We start from the raw sequence: 25,094 nt of genomic DNA on the forward strand, positions 1-25,094 counted from the left end.
ATGTACTGCTGGTGGTTGTAGTTCATAGTGGGCCTACACAATGTACACATGTACTGCTGCCTGCTGGTGGTTGTAGTTCATAGTGGGCAGGCGTACTGCTGGTGGTTGTAGTTCATAGTGGGGCTACACATGTACTGCTGGTGGTTGTAGTTCATAGTGGTCCTGGTCCTACACATGTACTGCTGGTGGTTGTTGTTCATAGTGGTCCTGGTCCTACACATGTCATGTACTGCTGGTGGTTGTAGTTCATAGTGGTCCTGGTCCTACACATGTACTGCTGGTGGTTGTAGTTCATAGTGGTCCTGGTCCTACACATGTACTGCTGGTGGTTGTAGTTCATAGTGGTCCTGGTCCTACACATGTACTTCTGGTGGTTGTAGTTCATAGTGGGCCTACACATGTACTGCTGCCTGCTGGTGGTTGTAGTTCATAGTGGACCTACACATGTACTGCTGGTGGTTGTTGTTCATAGTGGGCCTACACATGTACTGCTGGTGGTTGTTGTTCATAGTGGGCCTACACATGTACTGCTGCCTTCTGGTGGTTGTAGTTCATAGTGGGCCTACACATGTACTGCTGGTGGTTGTTGTTCATAGTGGTCCTGGTCCTACACATGTACTGCTGGTGGTTGTAGTTCATAGTGGTCCTGGTCCTACACATATACTGCTGGTTGTAGTTCATAGTGGTCCTGGTCCTACACATGTACTGCTGGTGGTTGTTGTTCATAGTGGGCCTACACATGTACTGCTGGTGGTTGTAGTTCATAGTGGGCCTATTACTGCTGGTGGTTGATGTTCATAGTGGGCCTACACACATGTAGCCTACTGTACTGCATCCTGCAGCGTAGTATTGGGCTGTAAGGACGCTGGGATGACGTTGCCCATATCACATGATGGTGTGTGAGCAGCTGTGCTTTGCTGGCTGGTATAGCTTCCTGTGGGACACACACAATCTTTGATACTGAGCCTCTAACACTGTTCAAGTGGAAATGATAACTGATGTTGTGAGGAAAGACAAGTAAGGTTAAACATCATATGAAAAAATACTTCATCGGATCTGAACCTACTAGGGGTATTAAACGGTACACAAAAACCACGGTTCGGTACGTACCTCGGTTTTGAAGTCACGGTTCGGTACGGGTTTTCAGTACAGTGGGGGAAAGTTTCGCTTTCCATGTTCCACTCAGGGGTGATGTAGTGTGCAGTAACTAATTGTACTTGTAGGGCTGTCAACGAATATTCTATATTGAAATTAATAATCGACTTGTAAAGAAACTATGGTCCAGTACTGAAACGGTTCGGTACGTATATGTGTACCTTTACACCCCTTGAACCTACTGTACCATTTAGATTAGGCTAAGAAACCTACCAGGCACAGACAACTACCAGCCTACCAGGTTAAGAAACCAACCAGGCACAGAAAACTATCACTTTGTATAAGCTGGCAGAAATGAGAAACACGCCTGTCGTGAATCTGATTTAAGTTTAAAGGGGACATATTTCAGTCCTTTTCAACAAGTTAATATACTGTAGGTCTTTGACGTCCCCTAAACATAGTATTATTTTTGTTTTTCTTAACAAAAAAGCACTATTAGCAGCCTCTATACCTCTCTTTCAGTCCTATTCTCAATGGGCTATTTCTGTTCCTGTAACAAGCAAGCACATTTTTCGTACAAATAAGATAATTATCGTACATCTATCTAGCAGTGGTGCACAAGCCTGTACACCGTCGAATGAAAAATTCAGATCCAACTTTCAGACTAGATGTTGCAGATCAAATATGACTCAAGATCCAGCAATAGCATAGCAATCTTGTCGTAATCAGAAACATATTTTAGGTTAAACTTTAATCAGAAATCAGAAATCAGAATCAGAAATCAGAAAGGTCTTTATTTCCAAGTATACTTTTCACATACAAGGAATTTGCTTTGGACGTTACTGGTGCGACATTAGCGGACAGACATTAACAGACAGATAAAATAAAGTGGTTGAGTTAAGTTAAGCACAATAGAATAATATATTTATGAAATAAAATATAGGCCAGGGCTGTACGACTGTATAAGAGGTTGAATACAATTATGTGGGATATAAACTAAATTAAATATAGCTCAATAGATAGATATAGTAGAATTATAAGTAAAAATTAAATCGGAATAGGAGTAGGCCAGGGCTGTGCAACTGGGCAGATGTGGTCAATTATACAATTATATACACTAGTTAGAATGAAGTAACAATACAGTGGGCAAGTATATAGTTCAGTAGGGTGTGTTAATGTAACACAGTGGGGGGGGGTGTCAGTGAGGGTCCTGGGCCTTGTTGATGAGGCTCACTGCAGAGGGGAAGAAACTGTTCTTGTGGCATGAGGTTTTGGCCCTGATCACCGCAGCCTCCTGCCAGAGGGGAGTGACTCAAACAGGACCGGGGTGGTAGGGGTCGGCCACAATCTTACCTGCACGCTTCAGAGTTCTGGAGGCGTACAGGTCCTGGAGGGATGGCAGATTGCAGCCAGCCGATCACCTTCTCAGCAGAGTGGATGACATGCTGCAGCCTGCCTTTGTCCTTGGCCGTGGCTGCAGCGTACCATACTGTGATGGAGGAGGTGAGGATGGACTCAATGATGGTTGTGTAAAAGTGCACCATCATCGTCTTTGGCAGGTTGAATTTCTTCAGCTGCCGCAGGAATTACATCCTCTGCTGTGCTTTCTTGAGGAGGGAGCTGATGTTCAGCTCCCACTTGAGGTCTTGGGAGATGATTGTTCCCAAGAATCGGAAGGACTCCACAGTGTCCACTGGGGAGTCACACAGGGTGATGGGGTTGAGTGGGGCTGGGTAGAAAAGATAAGATTCATGCGCGAGCCGGCATCTTGTACATGCACATTTTATCAAGATATCTTTACATGCACATTATATACAGCGAATGTGGCTGCAATTCTGAATGGCTTGTCACAGCTGAACTGCTCAAAAGGTACAATGGACATGAACATTTTCTCAATGTTGGGACATGTTAGGGAATTGAACCCCGATCAATGAGTGTAGAGACAAAGGTGAACTCGGGTGATAAGGTTTATTAGCTTACATGGAACCCAGGATAATTGGCTGGAGAGACCCGGGGAAACCCCTGGCCGGGGGGTCCCTATACGGGCTCCTTGAGACGGGGGAAACAATGGGCTTTATAGGACATAGTAGAGATAGATGTGTCCAGGTGAGGGAGACAATTGGATTGGATAGGGGGGGGGGGGTGTCAGGTGAGAGCGGCGAGGTAAGGGAGGGGGTGGGGTGAGTAAACAAGATGAAGAGGGTATAGACCACTGCACTTTCGCATTACATTGAAATCAGGGAGGAGATAGCGGGGGGAGCAAATTAATGAATGTGGATGAGAGCCTTGATGTAAGTGGTTGCAGCTACGGCTGTGGGGGTGCTAGAGACATGATCGAATAGACTTTTATGCGCCTGAGTCTCCTGAACACGGAGTGACCAATTCCAAATCAATCAGAACTAAATCGGCCAAGCTAAAGTCCCCTTTTCAGCACCTACTCCCCATACGCATGCGCAGATTGCCAACGGAGTCTGAACGGTGCGCGAATGAATGTTGAATGTTCCATCAGAGGGGGGAGCTTGTGCCTGCTTTGGTGGCCAGTGGCCTTTCAGTCGAACAGGATAATGGAAAAATTATCCCACTCAATGGCCAGACGCGTCTTATGGCGACATCTACAATTACCTCATTGAGTCTCCAGGTAGACTAATGTTTATATTTAACTCCCTATCAGATGCCCTATCAGTTATATTATGCATTACAATAAATAGGTCTATGCTTACAATAGACACTAGAATCTAAATATATACTATGAGTTAGGGCTGGGCGATATGGCAAATCTTTTTTTTTTTTTTGTGTGATTTTTGTGATGTCACAGTATGATGTCATAATAGAACATTCTAGAACATTTGTGATGTCACAGTATGATGTCATAATAGTACATTCTAGAACATTTGTGATGTCACATATGATGTCATAATCAAACATTCTAGAACATTTGTGATGTCACAGTATGATGTCATAATCGAACATTCTAGAACATTTGTGTTCTATATATATTCAACAATTGGACGATGCGGGGCATTGGGGTGGTGGGTATAAGTAAGGTGGCGAGAGTAGGGGAGAAGAGGGGGGGGGATGTAAGGGGGTGATAGCTGGGGTACCGGTCGAGGTTACAGTAGAGCAGCTGGTGGAAGAGCTAAAGGAGGACGGGCGTAATGGCATAGTTAAGAGTGCAGCAAGGATGAAGAGGGGAGCGGAGAGGGCAGTGACGGGGACGGTAGTGATTACGTTTGAGGGTGGGGTTCAGGGGAGGAAACTAACTTTTTGGCTTACCAGCCAACTGGCGGGTATCTGATTTTTTTTACCAGCCAAATAGATTTTTTACCAGACAAAAAAAATCGCTAATTGTGATAATTACTTCTTTGTACGTCTTCGTCTAAATTGATTTTCAATCATAGTAAATTAATCACACTGTCTCTACTCTTCAAAATATTACATCATTAAATCACATATTAACATGAAAGAGGGAACTATTCTGGACTGGGTTGGGCTGAACTGGGCAGTGAAAGATGCTGGGTTGGGCTGGTCTAGGTTATACTGAATGATGAATTGAAAATGAATTGAAAATGGGGGACCCTGATGTAAACAAGACGAAAGTCTTTCTCTGGTCTGCATCCCCGTAACAATTGCATGTATTGAGCCGTACTGTACTGTACCCATTCTGCAATCTGTTAAATAAAGTTTTCATTCATCACAGCTCAACTACTAGGAATGTGTGTCTGACTCTTAAGTGCAGGAAATATTCATCAGAAAGGGGGGACATGATGGAGGGAATGGAAAGAGCAGGTTTGACAGGAGCAGGGTTGAAGGGATTGATTGATTGAAAAGTTTATTAACAGATTGCAGAATGGGTACAATACAGTACAGTTCAATACATACAATTGTTAAGGGGATGCAGACCAGAGAAAGACTTTCGTCTTGTTTACATCAGGGTCCCCCATTTTCAATTCATCATAACATATTGGAGTGTGGAGGAAGTGGACAAGGCATTAAGCAAACAGGACTGAAATGGGGGACCCTGATGTAAACAAGACTAAAGTCCTTCTCTGGTCTGCATCCCCTTAACAATTATGTGTATTGAGCTGTACTGTATTGTACCCATTCTGCAATCTGTTAATAAAGTTTTCAATCAATCAATCAATACTGGGTTGGGCAGTGAAAGAACCAAGCATTTCACTGTAATGTAATAGCTAAATAAAACAACTTGAACTTGACTTGTTACATTTGCACTCTGGTTGTATGCCAAATGTATTCTGGTTGTACTGTACTTGTGCTGTAAGATGACAATACATTGGAACCGAATCGACAACGCTAGGGGTTCAGCAGGTGTGTTCTGAATGCCAAATATGACAACATCACCGTTGTGAAGGGCATATGGGCGAGTGGTGATATGCTGGGAAACCCGGTAATAATAAAATGTCACTCGGCTGCATTTAAGCAAAGCCGCTCAGTATAGTCGTCCACTATGTTGAATGCGCGTTATGGTAGCTTGTTACATGCTAGGTAGCTAGCCGGCTAATGCTGGTTGACTTGTCATTCTCATCCGACTCGAAGGAGACGCGTCGCGTGCTGTTGTTCGCCCCCATGTCAGACCGCACCGATATCCGAAAGCGACGACTCTACATGCAATTATTTTCATCCACTCATGTGTTTTTGTAAGTTTGTCTACGTTGTCAAGCCGGTGACAGGAGTCTGTAGGGCCGCACGCAGTGGTCTGTCCACTTCCCCTAGATGGGCGGCATCTTCTAGAAAACGAGTGTTCATTGGAGGAGCTTAGAGCGCATCTGTACAACGATGATGTTCATTGGTTATGGTCTGATTATTATGTGGCGCAAATGGGAGGAATCAAGGGGGGAGTCAGAGTTCGGTTTGTGCCAGTGAGCGAATCAGCAGATTGCAGAATGATTTTTTTGTTTTGTTTTGTAATTACTAGTACTCGCCAGACTGGCGAGTGCTCTTCATGAATTACTCGCCAAACGTAAAAAATACTCGCAATTGGCGAGTAAAGTGGCCTAATTTCCTCCCCTGGTGGGGTTGTTCCTAGGGAGGTGTTTGTGGGGCATAGGATGTATAGGGTTAGGGAATTTGTTCATGATCCTCTTAGGTGCTATAGGTGCCAGGAGTTTGGCCATATAGCTACCACGTGTAGGAAGGGGCTGAGGTGCGCTAGGTGTGGCGGGGAACATGAATATGGGGAGTGTGGAGAGGGAGTGAAGCCGAAGTGCTGTAGTTGTGGTGGGGAGCATAGTGTAGCGTTTAGGGGGTGCGAGGTGATGATGAAGGAGGTTGCGGATCGGAGAGAGAGAAGGGAGGGTAAGTTGACGTATGCTGGGGCGGTTAGCAGGGCAGGACAGGGTAGCCAAGAAAGGGTGCAGGGGGTTGAAGGAGGGCATTTGGCAGTGAGGGTAGAGCAGGTGGAAAGAGAGAGGGGAAGGGAGGAGAAATTAGGTATTGTGGCCTTCGTGGCAGGGGTAGTTACTGGTATGGCAGAGGCTAAGGGTAAAACAGCGATGGTGAAGATGATTGTTAGGATAGCGGTTCAACATCTGGGATTGGAAGGTCTGGACTGGGAGGTGGTGTATAGCGAATTGGCTGAGGGGGCTGCGAGGGACAAGGCTGCGAGGGACAAAGCAGCCCAGGATAAGATAGCAGGGGGCAAGGTGGGTCCCGCGGAGGGGGGCTCAGACAGGAAGTAGCAGCAGTAGCTGCACTCCAATGGACAATGTAGTTGATGACGGGGTCCAGTAGAAGAAGAAAAAGAAGGTGAAGAAGGAGAAGAAGGAGAAGAAGAAGAGCCCATAAAAAGAATTGCGGAGGGCAGTAATACGCCACGATGCGTCTACTCTGCCGGAAATTCAAATAAGAAGAAGAAGAAGAAGAGGCTAAGGGTAGAACAGAGATGGTGAAGATGATTGTTAGGATAGCGGTTCAACATCTGGGATTGGAAGGTCTGGACTGGAAGGAGGTGTAAAGTGAATTGGCTGAGGGGGCTGCGAGGGACAAGGCTGCGAGGGACAAAGCAGCCCAGGATAAGATAGCAGGGGGCAAGGAGGGTCCCGCGGAGGGGGGCTCAGGCAGGAAGTAGCAGCAGTAGCTGCACTCCAATGGACAATGTAGTTGATGACGGGGTCCAGTAGAAGAAGAAAAAGAAGGTGAAGAAGGAGAAGAAGGAGAAGAAGAAGAGCCCATAAAAAGAATTGCGGAGGGCAGTAATACGCCACGATGCGTCTACTCTGCCGGAAATTCAAATAAGAAGAAGAAGAAGAAGAATTTCCTGGCATTTTTTCAGACTACAACATGAATTCAGACTGGTTTGACCCTCAAAATGGTCCACCGAAGTCAAACACATGTGGGTAAAGCCCTATTTTTGATAGTGTTTTTTGTCTATTTCAGACGTGTAACATCCATAACGCAAAAATTTTACATCCATAACGGCACTTTTTTTTGTGATTTATTCCTTGAGAGGAAATGCCAGGTTTTCCTGAATGTGCTTTTTGGGTACCTCAAAGCCTTCCCTACAAAGTGATAGTAAACATGTTATTCTTTGAAAAAGATATTCACAGAGTTTTCATCATGTGTTCAGTGAGTCCGAAAAGCTTGTCAATTTCCGTAACATACATAACGCTGTGTATTTTGTCACCTATCTCAAAATCCAAAAGGTCAAAACTAGGGGTGCACCGATGTATCGGTCGGGTATCGGTATCGGCCGATAAGTGCCTTGTTGACTGCAATCGGCCTATCGGCCCATAAGCTCGAATGTGCCGATGGCAGTAGCCGATAAATTCAGTCACGTCCTGCCAACGGCGCCGCCCCCACTGTCCCCCACACACACACACAAGCTACTGCATCAAAGTTACTACTAAATATTCAACATTCTCTTTTGAGACTCCGCTTCAGACTCTTATCATTTGGCACTAAAAGCTAAACATTGTCACCGATATGGCTGTCCGCAACATGTCATTAATTGTGTACGCGAGGTGGTCGCTCAGTGACGACGCTAACATGAGCTAGGTTAGCTAGCATGAGCTACCGGGAGGCAGAAGACTAACGTTACTGGTGAAAATGTGATTTACGTTGGAATACTCCTTTGCCAACTTGCTGTACTTTGCTTGCAGGTCTGCAGCCATTATTGCTGGATTATGAATAGCCCCAAATTTAGCCAACGTAACGTTATGGCTAAACCTTTAACGTTAGATAATGCTAGCTTTCGGTTAGCTGTTCAATGCTAATAACACAACCAAGCGAACCCATCAGAGCTCCCCATCAACACCGCTCTGTCGGGAGGATGGCATTTAAGAAAGTATCTGCTGTTAAAATGACACAAACATTCGTTTTGTGTCATTAACGTTATATAGTTAGTGTTACACGTTCAATTACATCAGCATAGTATTTACCCGAAGATAGCAAGCAAGCAAGGCATTATTCCGTTCATAGCTCAGTTCCATTCCGTTTCTCATTCCGTACCCAACTACCCATTCTGCAATCTGTTAATAAAGTTTTCAACCAGACAAATGTATAGAAAGGCTTTGTTTTATTATAACATTTGTTGCAGTAAAATCATTGCGTCTCGTTTGGTCATCCTGTGGAGCGCGCTGGTCGGCAGGCACTGCCGGGCAGCTAACGTATTAGCTTGTTGTGGTTCTGACTCGGAGTCGCAAGCAGATTAATGGCGGCATGCCCCGAAGTAGAAAATGAATAAACGCTTGCCGATTGGTGGTAAGAACAGCAGGAGGTGGGTGCTAGCGGTGTGGCGTAATTGGCCGAATCGACTGTCAATCAAAATGGTTCTATTGCATTGGTTGAAAGCTCTGGTTGAGAGAATAGTGTCCCTCTGCAGGCCGCCGGACGATACTGGGAGAGTGATAGTGATACATGGCATGGTGGAATTAATACCATAAACATATTTCTTGATGTTTCCTTTTTTTAAGTAAGTAAAGAGGCCTACAAATACAAACATACACATACAAATATACAGTAGTTTCATTAAAAAAAAAAAAAAACATATTTTTTGCCACAAGTATCGGTATCGGTATCGGCCGATAGTGTTAGTTGAACAATCGGTATCGGTATCTGTGGCCAATTTTCATATCGGTGCATCCCTGGTCAAAACATTTCTTATTGCAGGCTCATCTTTATCTCAATAAGTGTAACTAAAATGTGTAAATTATACTTCAAACAAAGGGGTCATAATCGGACTTAACAACACACATTTGCAATGTAACATCCGTCACTTGCAATGTAACATCCATAACGGTAACATCGATAACACTTGTAAAGAATACAAAAAATAAGACCAGAATGACTAATTGTTGCTAATATGTCATCTTTATAAAAGTTAGCTTTGCTTAGGAAGTTTGGTTGACATTGCATTCCAGATGCATGTTTTATGACAACTTTTCCTGGAAAACGTTATGGATGTTACATTCGCTGTCCCATAAAGGGGCATTATAACAGCATGCTTCACCTGCCAATGGAAAGACACAAAGTACATAATTGATTCACATATTGATACAACAGCCCTTCATGACCAAAGGTGAGGTTAGAAAAAGATCTGTTGATTTTCTTTGCCATTCTGGCCATTCAGAAAGTCATACAAATTAGGTTAATCGAATTTTCTTTACATCATTGTGTCTCCTGTAGTGTGAAAAAACATGCATTCTCAGGGCGTAGTGGGCAAGGCGCTCGCTTGTTCGAGCCCAGCGCTCCACATTTGCTTTCAGTTTAGCTGGTCGTCCGTACTAATACACATTGGCCGTATTAGGGGGTGGGAAACTGATGGATGGGGATCGGGCGTTGTGGACAGCGACTCCTACAGGTCGGTTGGTGCGCCTGCGCAGTAGAATCAGGAAGTGTCGGGGGCAGCGTGAGCCTCCCACGCGTTACTCCTCGCCACTGAGAGATCGAGCTGCGCAGGTGAAAAGATGCGACTGCTGTTACCTCAAGTACCGGAGGGGACTTGTGCTAAGTATGACTTAGTCCACATTGCAGCCGGCTTGTGGGAGGCAAGAAACAGCGTTCGTGACAGGGGAGGGTTGAATTAGACGATACGAAAATTGGGATGGGAGAAAATATAGAAAATGGGAGAAAAAGTGGATCAAAAAAAAAAACATGCATTCTCATAAATATTACGATAAAATCTATTTTGTACTTCAAAATATAGACCTTGATGATACATTTGAAATTGGTTTGGTTATGATCATGTTATTAAATTTTTTTTCATGGTGAGGTTGACATTTGCATGGAATTGCCCTTAAGTGTCTTGCTCAAGGACACTTCGACACACTGCCCGGGAGGAGCGGGAATCGAACCGGGAACCTCCGGATTACCAGATGACAGCTCTACCTCCCGAGCCACTTTCACCCCCCGACAAGTAGTCCGTTTAGGTGGGAGTCAGACACACTCAGTGATCAGACATTCCTAGTAGTTCTCGAGTTCAGCTGCCGTTAGTTCTCCGGCTGCTGGCAGTGATCCCTGCCCACTGTTGTGGAACCTGATGGCCGCTGGTATGAAGGACTGCCAGAGGCAGTTAGTGGTGTGTCGGGGGGGTATGAGTCTGTGACTGAACGTGCTTCTCATCTTACTAGTTCCTCATAGAGGGGTGGAAGGGATTCTCCAGGATAGCGGCCAGCTTCATCCTCCTCTCTGCCACCACCTCTAGTCTGACCAGCTCGACTCCCACCACGGAGCTAACCTTCCTCACCAGCTTGTTCAGTTTGTTGGTGTCCCTTGAGTTGAGTAGCCCCCCCCCCCCCCCCCCCCCAGCATACCACAGCATATAAGAGGATGCTGGGTACTACAGACTGGTAAAACAACTGCAGCAGTCTATTACACACGTTGGGTCCATTTATACCATTATGTTTATGAAACCGTCAAACCATCTACAGCGCCAAATCTCTGCGGTCTGAAAAGTGGTTGTACATTTCAGAACGCAACTGTGTTCGAACAAGTTTGTTTTTGACCTTTCATCACTGAGCTGGAGAGTAAAACGTCGGAGAGCGAATGAAAGGAAGGAAACAGGGATTTATCCTCTGGCATGGGCGTAGTAGGGAAAGAACCTTGAGTCATTCATTGTAAACCCCTTGATGAAATCCCTGGTGTCTGTGTCCAGCAGTCTGAGGCTCTCAGACAGTGGTTTTAATATGGGCACAGTGTCACACGTCAACTCACGCTGAGCCAAATGAAACATGACTCATGACATATCAAGAATGTAAAAAGAAGGACTTCCGGTTTAACGTACTATGGAGTGACACGCAGATTTAAGAGCTCCGGCAGAATTGCCTAATTATATAATCTAAAGGCACCCTTTCAAGAAGACGTTTTTACTAGTATTGAATATAATACACCCGTGAACTAGACAGTTTTTGTTTGGGCTTCAAAATGCCTCCAAAAGTTACTAAAATACCGTGTATAATATCTCAGTCGCAGCAGAAAATAACGCAATGTGGTGCGGCCCCGCTCTCACGTGAGCCTTCGATCCACTCTCTCCCAGTGGATACCAGGGAGTCAGAAGCCGCGGCCTTCAAGTTGGACATTCTTGCAACTGTGCGCAATGATATTGCTGAAATCTTTAAAGCTGAGTTGCACTCGGCTCTGGGAAATGACCTAGTAACCATCAAATCCGAACTACAAGCCATGAACACTGAATGGTCAGCCAAGATAACAACTTTACAATCTGAGGTAACGCTGATAAAAGGCACAGTGGCAGGAGTGGAAGACGCGCTAACCACATGCACCGACGACGTCGCCATTTTGAAGGAGAAAGTTGAACATCTTGTCAAAGAACTGATTAAAACAGAAGATAAATGTGAAGATCTCGAATCTAGGTCTCGTCGCAACAACATACGGATTGTTGGCGTTCCTGAAGGTACAGGCTCCCCCCTCACGACTGCAGCCGTCTCCAGGCTGCTTAAGGAGGCTTTCAACATGGAGAAGGAACCTGTGTTGGACAGGGCGCACCGTACACTCCAGGCCAAACCCCGACCAGGGGAGCGACTCCGACCGGGGGAGCGACCTCGCACAATTGTGGCCAGACTACACTACTTTTCAGACTGTGTCGACATCCTAAAGAAAGCAAGAGAGACGAAGAGGATCATGTACGAGGGGGTGTCAATCTCCGTTTTTCCAGACCACACCGCCAAGATAGCACGGGCGCGTGCAGCGTTTAACGAGGTGAGAAGCCAGCTCCGAGAGGTGGAGGGGCTCCGTTTTGGAATTCGCCATCCAGCCCGCCTCATCGTTACCTATCGCGGCAAAGAGAGTCAGTTCGACACACCTGAGGAGGCTGCAAATTTTGTCAAATCGTTGAACAGAAACGGGGACTAGACTGAATTAAAGATGGGACTGTTTTCTATTAGTTTCCACGGACTGATTGGTGAGTCAACGACATATTCGGGCCAACTATTTAAGTTGTATAAAAGAAGAAAAATGAAAGCCTCAACTTGTGCTCGCTACACATAATAGGATGTCAGTCAACTGCTATTTTATTTTTTAGATTTGAAAATTCCCCACGTTGCATTTTTAGATTTGAGTGGTACAGTGTTTATCATTACTGTGTAGCTGCTGCCACCGCGACCAGGTATGGTGTAGGTCAATACAACAGTCATTTTCTAAACATTAGAGTTGGGTGGTACAGTGTGTATTTTTATTTTTGTTGTTATTATTATTCTATGGCTGTTCCCGTGTGGGTGCGCTGTCCTTCGTGTGCGCTCTGGCCGCGGTCCGTCGCGGTCCGCGGGGGAGACACTCCTCCGCCTGCGGGTGGTGTGGGGCCGTGCCGTACGAGGGCGATCAAGATACCACTTATTCCATTATATCTGAAAATGTACCACGTTTATTTAAGTTGTAGGGTGTTTTCATCATTATTTTCTGTAGCTGCCGTCCCCACGACACACATAGTGTGATGTCGGTTAGTGCCAGATGTTTTTTGTATCTGGGAACTGACCACGTTTAATTTACATTTATAGCACATGGCCAAGGGGGTCGGGGGTAAACACTAGATTTAAGATGCCCTATAACTGTGAAGGGAACACGTTCTATATCTGAAAATTGACCATGTTTAATTTACATTTATATCATATAGCCATAAAGCCGTAGGTTGAACAATAGAATTAAGTTGTAATAAGATCTTATCATTACTCTTTGTAGCTGTTGTTCCCACTACACATAGGCGAGAGGTTGGTCAATACACCATTTATTCACTATACCTGAAAATTGACCATGTTTGATTTACATTTATATCATATGGCCATAAAGTCATAGGTTAAATACTGGATTTAAGTTGCACTGTACTCTTATCATTGCTCTTAGTAACAGTTGTGCCCCTAATCGTATGGTTTGAGGTTGGTCAATATACCATATATATATATGTATAATTTGTTTTATACCTAATCACGCCTGATTTAAACATCTACCAATTTTCTCCTATTTTTGAAAATTGGCAGGTTCAATCTGCATTTATACCCTATGACCATACATGTTGTAGGTTAAGCACTAGATCTAAGTTGCACTGTATTCTATGTTTAATGAGGTTGACATTGGGAGGGGGGATATTCCAGAGCCTGAATATTCTTTGTAATGGGTGTACCCACTACATATAAGGTCTGGTGTCGGTCAATAACCAGTGGTTTTCTATTTTTGAAAGTTGACCATGTTTAATTTGCATTTACATCCAAGGACCATAAAGTCATAGATTAAACATTAGATAAAATGATCCTTTATTTTGACTCAGGTTGCACTGTATTCTAGGTGCCTAATATTTACATATAACCCTGCTGAGCTCTTTTTTTTTGTTTTTGTTAGCCATGGTTATAGCCGTAAGTATCACTGAAGGGAAAGGCTCCTGTTGGAGTCAGCACGGTTGTTCCCATCATTCGGGGATGGAACACTTGATGTGCGGGGGGAGGGGGGAGGGGGGTGGGAGGGTTTGCTTTTGTTTTTGTTTTATGGTACTCTGTTATTCTTATACACTCTGTCTGTTTGCTGTGATTGACATTTTAGCGTGTGCTCTTCTAGGTCCGATGCACGGCAGTCTAGGTTGGTACCCTTCCCTGGTTGGGATACTATTATACACTCTGCAACTATTATTATGTATGATGTCTGACCCACTAACAACTGACAATGACTAACGCAAAGGTTTCGGTGGGACTGGGGAACACAGTCAGATTCTTCTCATGGAATGTGGGGGGAATAAATGGGCCGGTCAAAAGGGCTAGGGTCTTCTCCCACATAAAAAAATTGAGAGGCGATATTATATTTCTTCAAGAAACACATTTACGTACCACTGACCAGGGGAGACTCGCTAGACCATGGATCGGTCAGATTTTCCACTCTAAATTTGAAATTAAAACACGAGGGACAGCCATACTGATAGGCAAGAAAGTGCAGTTCACTCCCGTTAAGACTGTTTCAGACCCCAATGGTCGCTATATAATAGTAACTGGCTCACTATATCAGACCCCAGTGGTCCTTGTGAGTGTGTATGCACCTAACTGGGATGATGTTAACTTTATAAAGAAACTGCTGTCCTCACTTCCCGACTTAGACACACATCACTTAATACTGGGAGGAGATATCAACTGTGTAATGGACCCCCACCTTGATAGATCGAGTACCAGGACTGCTGTGCCCTCAAAGATGTCTCAAACATTGTCCACTTTTATGAATAACAATGGCTACATTGACCCGTGGCGATTTCTGTATCCTACAGATAAACAATTCTCTTTTTTTTCTCATGTGCATCACTCCTACACACGCATAGACTATTTTTTCTTTGATAAGGCCTTATTACCGTCTTTGTCCTCAGCTAGCTATTCTGCTATAACTATTTCAGACCACGCCCCCGTAACCTTTGAACTTATTTTCAAATCTAAACCCAAAGAGGCCCGTTTCTGGAGACTGGACTCTACCCTACTGGCATCTGATGAATTCTGTAATGTGGTATCTCAAGCGATTGACCTATTTCTCGAGACAAATAAAAATGACGAAACCTCACCCTCATTATTATGGGAGACACTAAAGGCAAATGTTAGGGGCACAATTATTTCATACACCGCACATGCTAACAAACAGCGTCTCGAAAGGCAACAACAATTGGAGACTCTGATTACAGATCTTGATCGTCGCTATGCCGTGGCTCCGACTCCGGAACTTTATAAGGACCGGCTTGGCTTTCAGACGGAACATAATCTTTTATCCACCAAAGAGGCAGAACGACTGTTGCTTAGAACAAGGGGTGCCCTATATGAGAGTGGGGACAAGGCGGGTCGACTTCTGGCCCAACAGCTGAAGAGCAGATCAGCCTCACAACTAATACCACAGATTCGCGATAGTTCAGATTCACTAACAACGGATCCTAAACAAATTAATGACGCATTTGTGTCATTCTATTCACAGCTCTACACATCTGAAGCGCCCAAAGACACCTCTGTAATGCTAGATTTCTTTTCAGGCCAAGTTATTCCCAAAATTTCTCCAGAAGATTGTCAGGACTTAGACCGATCGCTACAACTAAGTGAGGTTGCTGCAGCTATTAAAAAGATGCAGAGAGGAAAATCTCCAGGCCCAGATGGCTACCCTGTAGAATTCTTTAAGAAATTTTCAAATCAATTGGCCCCTTTATTATTAGAGATGTTTGATGACTCATTACAGAAGGGTACTCTGCCACCTACTCTCACGCAGGCCTCCATCTCTTTACTCCTTAAGAAGGATAAAGACCCCATAAACTGCTCCTCTTATCGAGCTGTGTCTCTTCTTAATGTGGACAATAAAATATTAGCTAAAGCGTTGGCATGTAGACTAGAGGCTGTTCTCCCCACAGTAATATCTGAGGACCAGACAGGCTTTATAAAGAACCGCCATTCCTTTACAAATATTCGTAGACTGTTGAGCATTATTGGACTACCAAGCTCTCAAATAGTCCCGGAGGTAGTGGTTTCTCTGGACGCGGAAAAAGCCTTCGATAGAGTGGAGTGGGACTATTTGTTCTTTACATTAAAACAGTTTGGATTTGGGGAAGAAATGTTGGCGTGGATACGCTTACTGTACACCGCCCCCCAGGCATGTGTCACAACTAATGGCTTCAGTTCTAAGCCCTTCCCACTCACACGTGGGACACGCCAAGGGTGCCCACTGTCTCCATTGATTTTTGCGGCGGCCATTGAACCCCTGTCCATAGCTCTTAGAGCTGAATCCTTGTTCTCTGGCATTAGGAGGGGAGGTAGCGAGCATAAAGTATCTCTTTATGCAGACGTCTATCTATTGCTCTACATATCAGACCCAATGGCCGGTATCCCAAATATTTTGTCTCTTCTAAAGGTTTTTGGAAGCTTTTCTGGCTACAAATTAAACGTACAGAAAAGTGAATGCTTCCCAATTAATGATCTCGCCCGGAATATTTCCCATCGCCTTCCATCTTTCCAGATAGCGGATACTGGTTTTAAGTACCTGGGCATTAACATCTCCCAATCTCTTTGCTCTCTTCGAAAACAAAACTTTACCACATTAACAACAAAGGTAAAGGCTGACTTACAGAGGTGGAATGGCTTACCCCTGTCCTTAGCTGGCAGAGTACATTCCATTAAAATGAATGTATTACCCAGATATTTATGCTTATTCCAAAGTCTTCCCTTATTTCTCCCCAAAGCATTTTTTCTTGATCTGGATAAGATGATCTCTTCATTTATCTGGGAGGGCAAAACACCAAGAATAAAATTATCCTTGCTGCAAAGGGATAGGAGTCAGGGAGGAATGGGCCTACCAAATTTCATGTTCTATTACTGGGCCGCCAATCTTCACAAAATTGTCTTGTGGACGAGTGAACCGGACAGCAGCTGGGGTCAACTTGAGGCCAGTTCTTGCCCAACATCTTCCCTTCAAGCTTTAGCTTGTGGTGAAATGCCACTATCACCAACAAAATATAGTAAGAACCCAATTGTTGCTTCCACATTAAAGATATGGGCCCAGATGAGAAAGATATGCGGGTGGACTAAGCTCACTATGTCAGCACCCATCTGTAATAACCACCTTTTCTTACCTGCTACACTGGACTCTGGGTTCGCTAGATGGAAGAAAGAGGGACTAATCACTTTGAGTGACTTATACATAGATGGTGTATTTGCAGAATTTGGGGACCTATGTGACACATATAACTTACCTCACTCTGACCGGTTTAGATATTTCCAGATTCGGCATTTTGTGAGGACCCATTCCCCTACGTTTCCACAGTTGCCCCCTCCATCAGGTGTGGAGCGTTTTCGACACTCGGCTAGTATGGATAGGGGCCATGTTTCATATCTCTATGATACCATACCTAGAAAAGACACGGCCATAAACAGGATTAGGTCGGGGTGGGAGACTGAACTAGGGGTGGCCTTCTCGGATGAATGGTGGGGGGACGCACTAGAGGGAGTTAATACCTCTTCCTCCTGTGCCAGACTTGGCCTTATTCAGTTTAAGGTCCTTCACAGAGTCCATTATAGCAATGCCAGATTGGCTAAAATATATCCCAATGTGACGGACAACTGTAACAGATGTGCACAGTCACCAGGGGATCTAACCCACATGTTCTGGTCCTGCTCGAAATTGATAACATTCTGGAAGTTCTTTTTTGATACCATCTCGGAGGTACTGGAGATTACTATAGTGCCCTGCCCCCAAATTGCTATCTTTGGGATCCCCGAGGAGGATGTGATCTTGACCAAAAAACAATACAATGTAGTGTCCTTTGCCTCACTGATTGCCCGCAGGAGGATACTCTTGCATTGGAAAGCAGAACCTCCCCCATCATCCAGATTATGGCTGAATGATGTGATGTCATTCCTAAAACTGGAAAAAATTAAATTTACAATTCGAGGATCAGCTGATAAATTCTACACACATTGGCAACCGCTAATCTCATATGTAGATAGAATAGATCCGTTTCCTCCTGACTGAAGTTATGTCGAGTGCCATGTAGGGGGGGGACAGTTTTCACTGAGTGGGTTTACCTGTTGATTGGGGGTGTTGGGGACAGTAGGCGTGTATTTATTTAATCTCCCACCTCACGTATTTAGGGTCATGCGACCTGGCTGGTGTATCGGACCTGGAGTTGCACTTATGTTTCATTATATCCATAGCAAATATACTTATCCTTTAAGAGTACCATATTGCTGTTAAAGTGGATCCTAATGTCACATTTTGTATTTGTCTTGTTTTATTTTGTATGTATTTATTTACTTTTGTACTGTCTTTTTTATTTTTCTGGGTGGGGCGGGAGGGAGGGATATTCAGTAAGGAAACAACAAAGGACATGACATCTGTATGCAGGATATGAATGTAGATGTAATCTTTGAATAAAAAACTTTGTTTATAAAAAAAAAAGAATGTAAAAAGAACGAGTCTCTTTGAAGAGGGCTCTGTCGGTACAATGTGTGGCTCTGTTGTTCCTCAAGGATTTCTCCGTTCCCCTCTCCTTCCACAAGTACTGGTATCTCTTCCTTTTTGCTTTTGTATATAGTGTGTGCAACGGATATAGCCCATAATTCTGCATCTAAACATAAATCTCTCTCTAGATTGCGATTGTGTCTGTACTTGAAGTACCGCTTAGATCGGTTCTTGGCAGACTGCTATTTGCAGCTTAGATCCTCTCTGCTCAGATCACAAGTGGAGCCTCGTGGAAAGAGTTCTGGTCAAGGGGGTTCATGTTTATAGCATTGACATGACTAATTCCATCAAAGAAAATAAACTGTAAATAGTAGGAAAACTTACCTATTTTTCTGTTCTACCTACAGTAACTTAAAGAAAACTTCAAATCATTCTAGGGCCTTCATAGTTTTGTTCTTCTGTATCATAATGGCTCCGCTCGGCATCACTCTCTGCACAGTACCTCGCTCGTGCACGCGCACTGAATAAAGACCCCACAAGTGTACCTTTATATCCCAATATTCGTCTGACCACACCCCTATCAGCTTACCTACATAAGCAGGGGTGGGGCCACACACTCGCCTCCTTCTTCGCTTTCACCACAAGGAAGTGCCTTCGGTAGATCCCCACTTGACGAGGTTGTTAGTAGGAGAAAGTTGGAAAACAAGAAGATACGTTGACATCATATCTTTATTTTCTCTCTCACTATATTCGAGAAAATACGGCGATATTGTCTTCATACTGGAGTGTCTGGAAGATGATGATCATTCTACACCTCCGCCGGTTTTTTCGTATTGGGAGTTCACGCCGCTACATGCCTCCCAACTGCAGTCCTCCTTGCTGCGGCTGGTTGGGGTGAAACCCTCCAGCGACACAGCTGGACTGTAGGACACGCCGCTGTTGAGAGAAGCGGTGGGTTCCAGGTTTGGTGAGTAATGTTTGCTTGCGAGCTCCACTTGTCTGTTAGTGCTATGGGGGCTAGCTGACAATGTTTACGAAAACCGGCCCCAGATTAGGGTCCTTTGTTCAGCCTTTTAGGCGACGGCGGAGGATCTTGGTTTGAAGCCCATTATAGCAACTAGTGGGCCACGACCAGTAGAACTGGTGATCCCAGGATCTCTGGACACGTGGGTACTTCTCTGTCACCGTATAGGCCCGTCTTTCATATGCAAATGAGAGTATACCCTAAACGAGGAAATGTGGGCATGGATGATCGTTATCGGAAAATCCATGTTCAAGTCGGCTACAGCCCAGATGGGACTTGTGCTGGCTCCGCCGGATGTATGGTAAAATCACCATTGTAAAACTGTGTTAACATCTCGTTTCTCTTCTCTCTTAAAAGGTGAGGAGGGTTTCAGAACGGCGGTCTGTCTGAGTGTGGCTTGTTATATCGTTGTGTACAAGTTCAGGTGATAGCTGCTTAGCTTGCGTGCTAGTTGTGGCCTATCTGTTAGCCAGTCAGCTGTTAGCTGCAGGCGCTAGCCTGTTGTGTCACTAGGCTAGGTAACGTTAGCTTGCTGCTATCGGCCGAGAGCGGCCGTTAGCTTAATGCTACACTGTTGAACGTTCTGAGACTATAACATGCTTTAAACACTCTGACTACAACGTCATCTTTGACAGAGGATGTTAGTCGAACCTACCCTGGGGCCGGCCGGCGAGGACTGCGTCAACAAGGGGGACCGTAGCGGCGGGATGGAGCGGCGACGCTGCCCATGTCGACAACACAGGAAGGCTGTGTTTACTACGGTGCCTTGTTAGAGACTACAGTTTTGCTTGATCTGCGCTCACGGTAGGAAGGGTCTTGACCAGACCTTGAACACTTCTTCTTGCTTTCCCTTCTAAATGTTTTGTAAATAACGATGTTTTCCAAAACGAGTGTTGCTGCACTACATTTAGGATACGACGCGAGTTATGTGTGAATTGTCTTGTCACTGGTCTCCATGCAAATCGGGTTTTTGTTACAGATGTGAAAATGATCTGGTTTGTTGTGTTGAGAAACATTGTGTGTTCATGTACCGTGTACTCACAACTAAGGGGGTTAAACTAACCTATAAAGCTATGCTTAGTGACATATGAGTAAAGAATGAATTCTTTTCTCAGCCTGTAATGACAATGAACAGTGTGTTCACATATTAACAGGTTTACCTGTTTAACTGGCCGTATTAAGGGTAAAGTAGGAGGGGTGTTTTCCCCCCGGTTCCCTGGGGACTTCTTCACCCTCCTCTCAGATGTGTTGTTACAATATATTGTGCACTGTGTGGTAGGGATACGATGTAACCCTTAGCTTGATTGCTGGGGTTGTGCTACAACTGCTTGAGAAACTATATTTTCCTAAAAGAAAAGATTGTTTGGTCACTTTTCGTGTGTGCTTAGCAAGGCCTGTGGCCGATACTAATCGAGAATTATGTATTCTCTCATTATGAAAAACGGCGTTCCTCTGTAGAGTGTTTTTGCCATTTTTTGTAGGTGATAATGGGTTGTGTGTGTCGGGTGACCTACAGCTGGGTTGGGTTGGCCACAGAAGCACATGTGTAAGTCTGGTACCGGGGCTCTTAAGGGGGCCCTCTCTATTCTGTGTTTTTTCCTTAGTAAAAATCAGATAGCAGGTTAGCACATGAGCTGTGTGAAGCTGTTAAAAAGACACTTCATGTAGCAGAATATGACGTTGTCATACTCTTTTTTGTCATTACATCGTATCATGGGTGTGGGGTCGTAAAGGGGTGAACTGGTAATCCTTTTCTCCCCTTCTTTGATGGGCAGGGGTTAAAACCTCCTGTCCTTCAAGGTTCCTGTCACGTTGCTGTTCGGCACGTTACAGGGTAAGAGGGGGGGGGAGTTTCCTGGTCCCACGCCCTGGAATATTGGGCGTGTGCACTGCAGAAATCCCCCCGCCATAGAGTACGTCACTGTGCAGTTGGTAGGACTTCCGTGAGCTGTTCGGGTCCATATGATGGATCTGTTTCGGGGGGTGGTCAGGGCTCCTCCTCACGAAGCTCCTATTCGGGCCTTCTGTGAGTTAGGACTCTCCTTCCATGTGAGGGAGCCTCCTCAGAGTGCAGAGCCTCCTCCTCAGATTGTCAAGATGAGTGGAACCTCAAAAAGGAGTCCTACTCTATTGTGTGTGTATTCGATTCAATTCGATTATTGAGTGTGTATGGGTTCAGTGCCTCCTCCCCGGAGAGCCCTAAAACCAAACTTTTACATGGCTCAAGGTTGCAATATATTCTTTTCAATCTGTACAGCTCGCGTGGGAAGTCTCTCTGGGGATTTCTGTCTCCTCCCTATGGGAGGGTGGTGGGATGTAAAAATTTAAACAATTTTTACCCTTGGCTGTGTAGACTGGGATACATGCTGTTGGTGCTTCCTTCTTTTCTATTAAAAAGAGTTGGAGTTAGGAAGCATCACACCCCTCTTGTCGTTCCCCTGGGCGCCTTGGGGATTCAATGACAGGTCTAAATAGCCTGTTCATTGATGTGGTTGTGTCCCGACGCATGCATAGTGCTAGCTTGGGGTGTTCTGTTGAAGATCAGGCGAATGACTGGCACGCCTTGGTTGCTTGAGGTTAAAACAGCGTTTTTATAAAGCAACTGGGATGGAGGTTTTTCCTCTTCCGACGACCTGTTTTGGTTGTCGACGGATTCTCGTTCATATCTGGGGGATGATGACGGAATGGATCTGAACATATGTAGAGGGGTCTCACGCCCTGGGGGTGGGCCACCAGGCGCGGTTCGCACCGAACGTCTGGGTGGCGCCTTCTTTTCATGTTTAAGATCAACACGCATATCTGCCCCTTCTCCTGGAGTAGGCATGTCGGCGTGGTTAGGGCACGGGACTGGTTCTGGTCACGCTGGTCCGGATCAGTTAAACCCGTTGTTCGCCGGGGATGCAGATCTGCTGTTCTGGTACCCTGAGGGACTTGGGCTTTTTTCAGGGGGAAAAATTCCAGGTCGGTCCGGGTGTCACAGGGTTAAGCGCTATGGAGACCCTGGTTGGGTACATTTTGTACTCTGCACTGTCGTAATGGCTTACGGCCATGCCAACCTGTACACGCTCGATCTCGTCAGATCTCGGCCGCTACGCAGGTTGGTCCTGGTTAGTACTTGGTTGGGAGACCGCCTGGGAATACCAAGTACGGTGTGCTTGGGGCTGGTTCTCCATTCTTTTCGCTCCTCTCTCACGCATGGCGAAGAGGGGCCTGTTGGGGTGGTCTTTGACCTCCTCTGGTGACCCTGTGCTTCCCGTATCGCCGGGCCCGGTCCGAAGTAATGTTTCGTCGACCCGTAGGCCTGGGATAACCCTTTTTTGAAAACTGAAACACTTGTACTGCGGTGTGTACCCGCAGGTGTGTTTTGGAGTTTTTTCTTGAGGGGTTATAGGAACAACCACCGCATTGGGTAACGACAAGGTGGTTGATTCCCTGGTGTGTTGGAGCAGTGTCAACTCCCGGGTTACCCGGTTGAGGGTGCCCCTGCACGTTCATGACGTCTGCCAATCATGTCAGCCTTCTCTGCCTCAACCCCTCTGGGTGGGTTCTTTTTAAATGGAGGCTTGGTCATGCAACAACGCCAGCATACGCCCCTTCCGCCGGGGGGGCTGTTCTCAGCTGACTCCTTTGGCGCCTGTCTCGTCCGCAGTGCTCCAGGCTCAGGTTACAGCCTGTTGCCTGGTTTTCCCCGGTGCGCTGCCTGCTTCCGTTGGTTAACCTTTTTTGTGTGCTTACGGCCATGCTGACTGCCTGTTCTGCAGGGTCAGTGTGCCAGGCGGTGTGCTATTGGGGGGAAAGGGCCCGCTCTTGGAGGGGCCTTATCCGAATACGCTGGCGATGTGGGGGGCGGTGTCACTAAGTGACCGCCTGGTGGGGTCTTGATGCCTGGCGTCATTGACCTCTCCGGGCCCCCGTTTTCCAGGGGATCCAGTCCCTTCAGTGGGTCTGGGTCTTCCTTCGCGCTCCGCTGCTACGGCCTTGCCACGGGGTTGGGTTTGCCCTTGACCCCGTGATTTCTGGGGGCAGTAACGAGGTTGTTCCCTCCGTTCGTTCCCGGGTGGCATGCGGGTTGTGCGTGTGTGTAGTCGTGGGGTCAGGCCACGGTCTGCTCACCCTGTGCGTTGAGTTGCTTGAGTGCCTCTTCGCACGGTCGGGTCCGTCGCCCTCCCGGGAACCTCCAATAGGGGGGGTGCCCTCCATTAGGGGGGGTCGGGGGGCTCGGTCCTCCCTGATCTGATGGTTGTGGGGGGCCTCAGCGGGGTGTATTTGTCGGCCGATGGCTCCCGCTCGGCCTCCCTTGTGCAGAGAGTGATGCCGAGCGGAGCCATTAAGATACAGAACGATAGGTTATGACTATAACCAAGTTCTGTTAATAATGGTGACGCTCGGCATCAGGCGCCGCTGCTGCCCTTGATCTCACCTTGTGGTGAAAGCTTGGGAAGGAGGCGAGTGTGTGGCCCCACCCCTGCTTATGTAGGTAAGCTGATAGGGGTGTGGTCAGACGAATATTGGGATATAAAGGTTCACTTGTGGGGTCTTTATTCAGTGCGCGTGCACAAGCGAGGTACTGTGCAGAGAGTGATGCCGAGCGTCACCATTATTAACAGAACTTGGTTATAGTCATAACCTATCGTTAACAATCAGTGAGTGATTCAGTAGCAGTTTAGAGTTGTAAACAAAACTGTCAAACTGAAAGACTGAATGATTCTTGAAGCAAGGTACTTTAAATCTCATAGTGATCTCCATCCTATACCTCCCATAGGGTCTTGGACTTTTAAGCAAATCGTAGCCATCATTTGAGTATGCCCAATGAGGATGCACTCCGAATTGGCATAAATCGATCGCTCTGATCTGAGTGGGGTGCAGCACACATGCAGCAGAAAGAGACACTACATGAGTGTTCTAATAAAAAAGGAGGGCTCCAATTGGAACAATACGCCTATCTGGCACCTGGGTACATGATGAAACTCACCAGCCCCCTCTGTGGTTTGCTGTACATCAAAGAACCTTTATTCAGTGGAAGAGTCTGGTTTGGGCCAAGACTAGTTCAAAGCACGACTATAAGACGGCAACTCTTTTTCTCCTTTAGTCAACAAGTTCTGACTCCTACGTTAAGTACCTCAGTGGGTCTCTGATTTATATAAGCTGGGCAGCTGTGCACTGGCTTCAGGCCAAAAATATCACTTGTGTCCTCTGAAATAACACTATTACACATTTCACGCCAGCGCTAACACCTGCTATCTGCTTCCATACCCTTTTTGTTCAAAACGTTCACACTGTGTTCATAGAAGGCCAATCCCATGCCGTCATCATAGTGACCTTAGTCGGAAGTACCATATAATTGCCTTTATACAGCCACGGCAGACACTCTCAGAGGTCCCTTCCGGGCAACACCTGGGACGGAAGGGAAGGGGGGATAGTGTGTACTGTACGGTCAGACCGGAGGCCATGGGTGACTTGCCAAAAGGAACCGTATTAGTACAGTTACCCACTTGATAACTCTGGTGATATGCTGGCTCTTGCTGCCCATCTATCTACATCTTGAGTTGTGGTGGCCATTAGGGGCCATGTGGTAGGATATGTAGCATCGGCATTGTCAATACCTGGAGCTCACATC

The 25,094-nt window shown here is 45.8% G+C and overlaps 1 protein-coding gene across 2 annotated transcripts in view; it reads left to right on the forward strand.

Annotated features, from left to right (window-relative positions):
- cd276 (CD276 molecule) overlaps positions 1-25,094 on the forward strand; it is a 179,675-nt gene that overhangs the window by 1,605 nt on the left and 152,976 nt on the right. The gene's annotated exons all lie outside the window — the stretch shown is intronic.

Source organism: Notolepis coatsorum (genome assembly GCF_963971535.1).
Source record: "Notolepis coatsorum genome assembly, chromosome: 20".
NCBI classification, from domain to species: Eukaryota; Metazoa; Chordata; class Actinopteri; order Aulopiformes; family Paralepididae; genus Notolepis; species Notolepis coatsorum.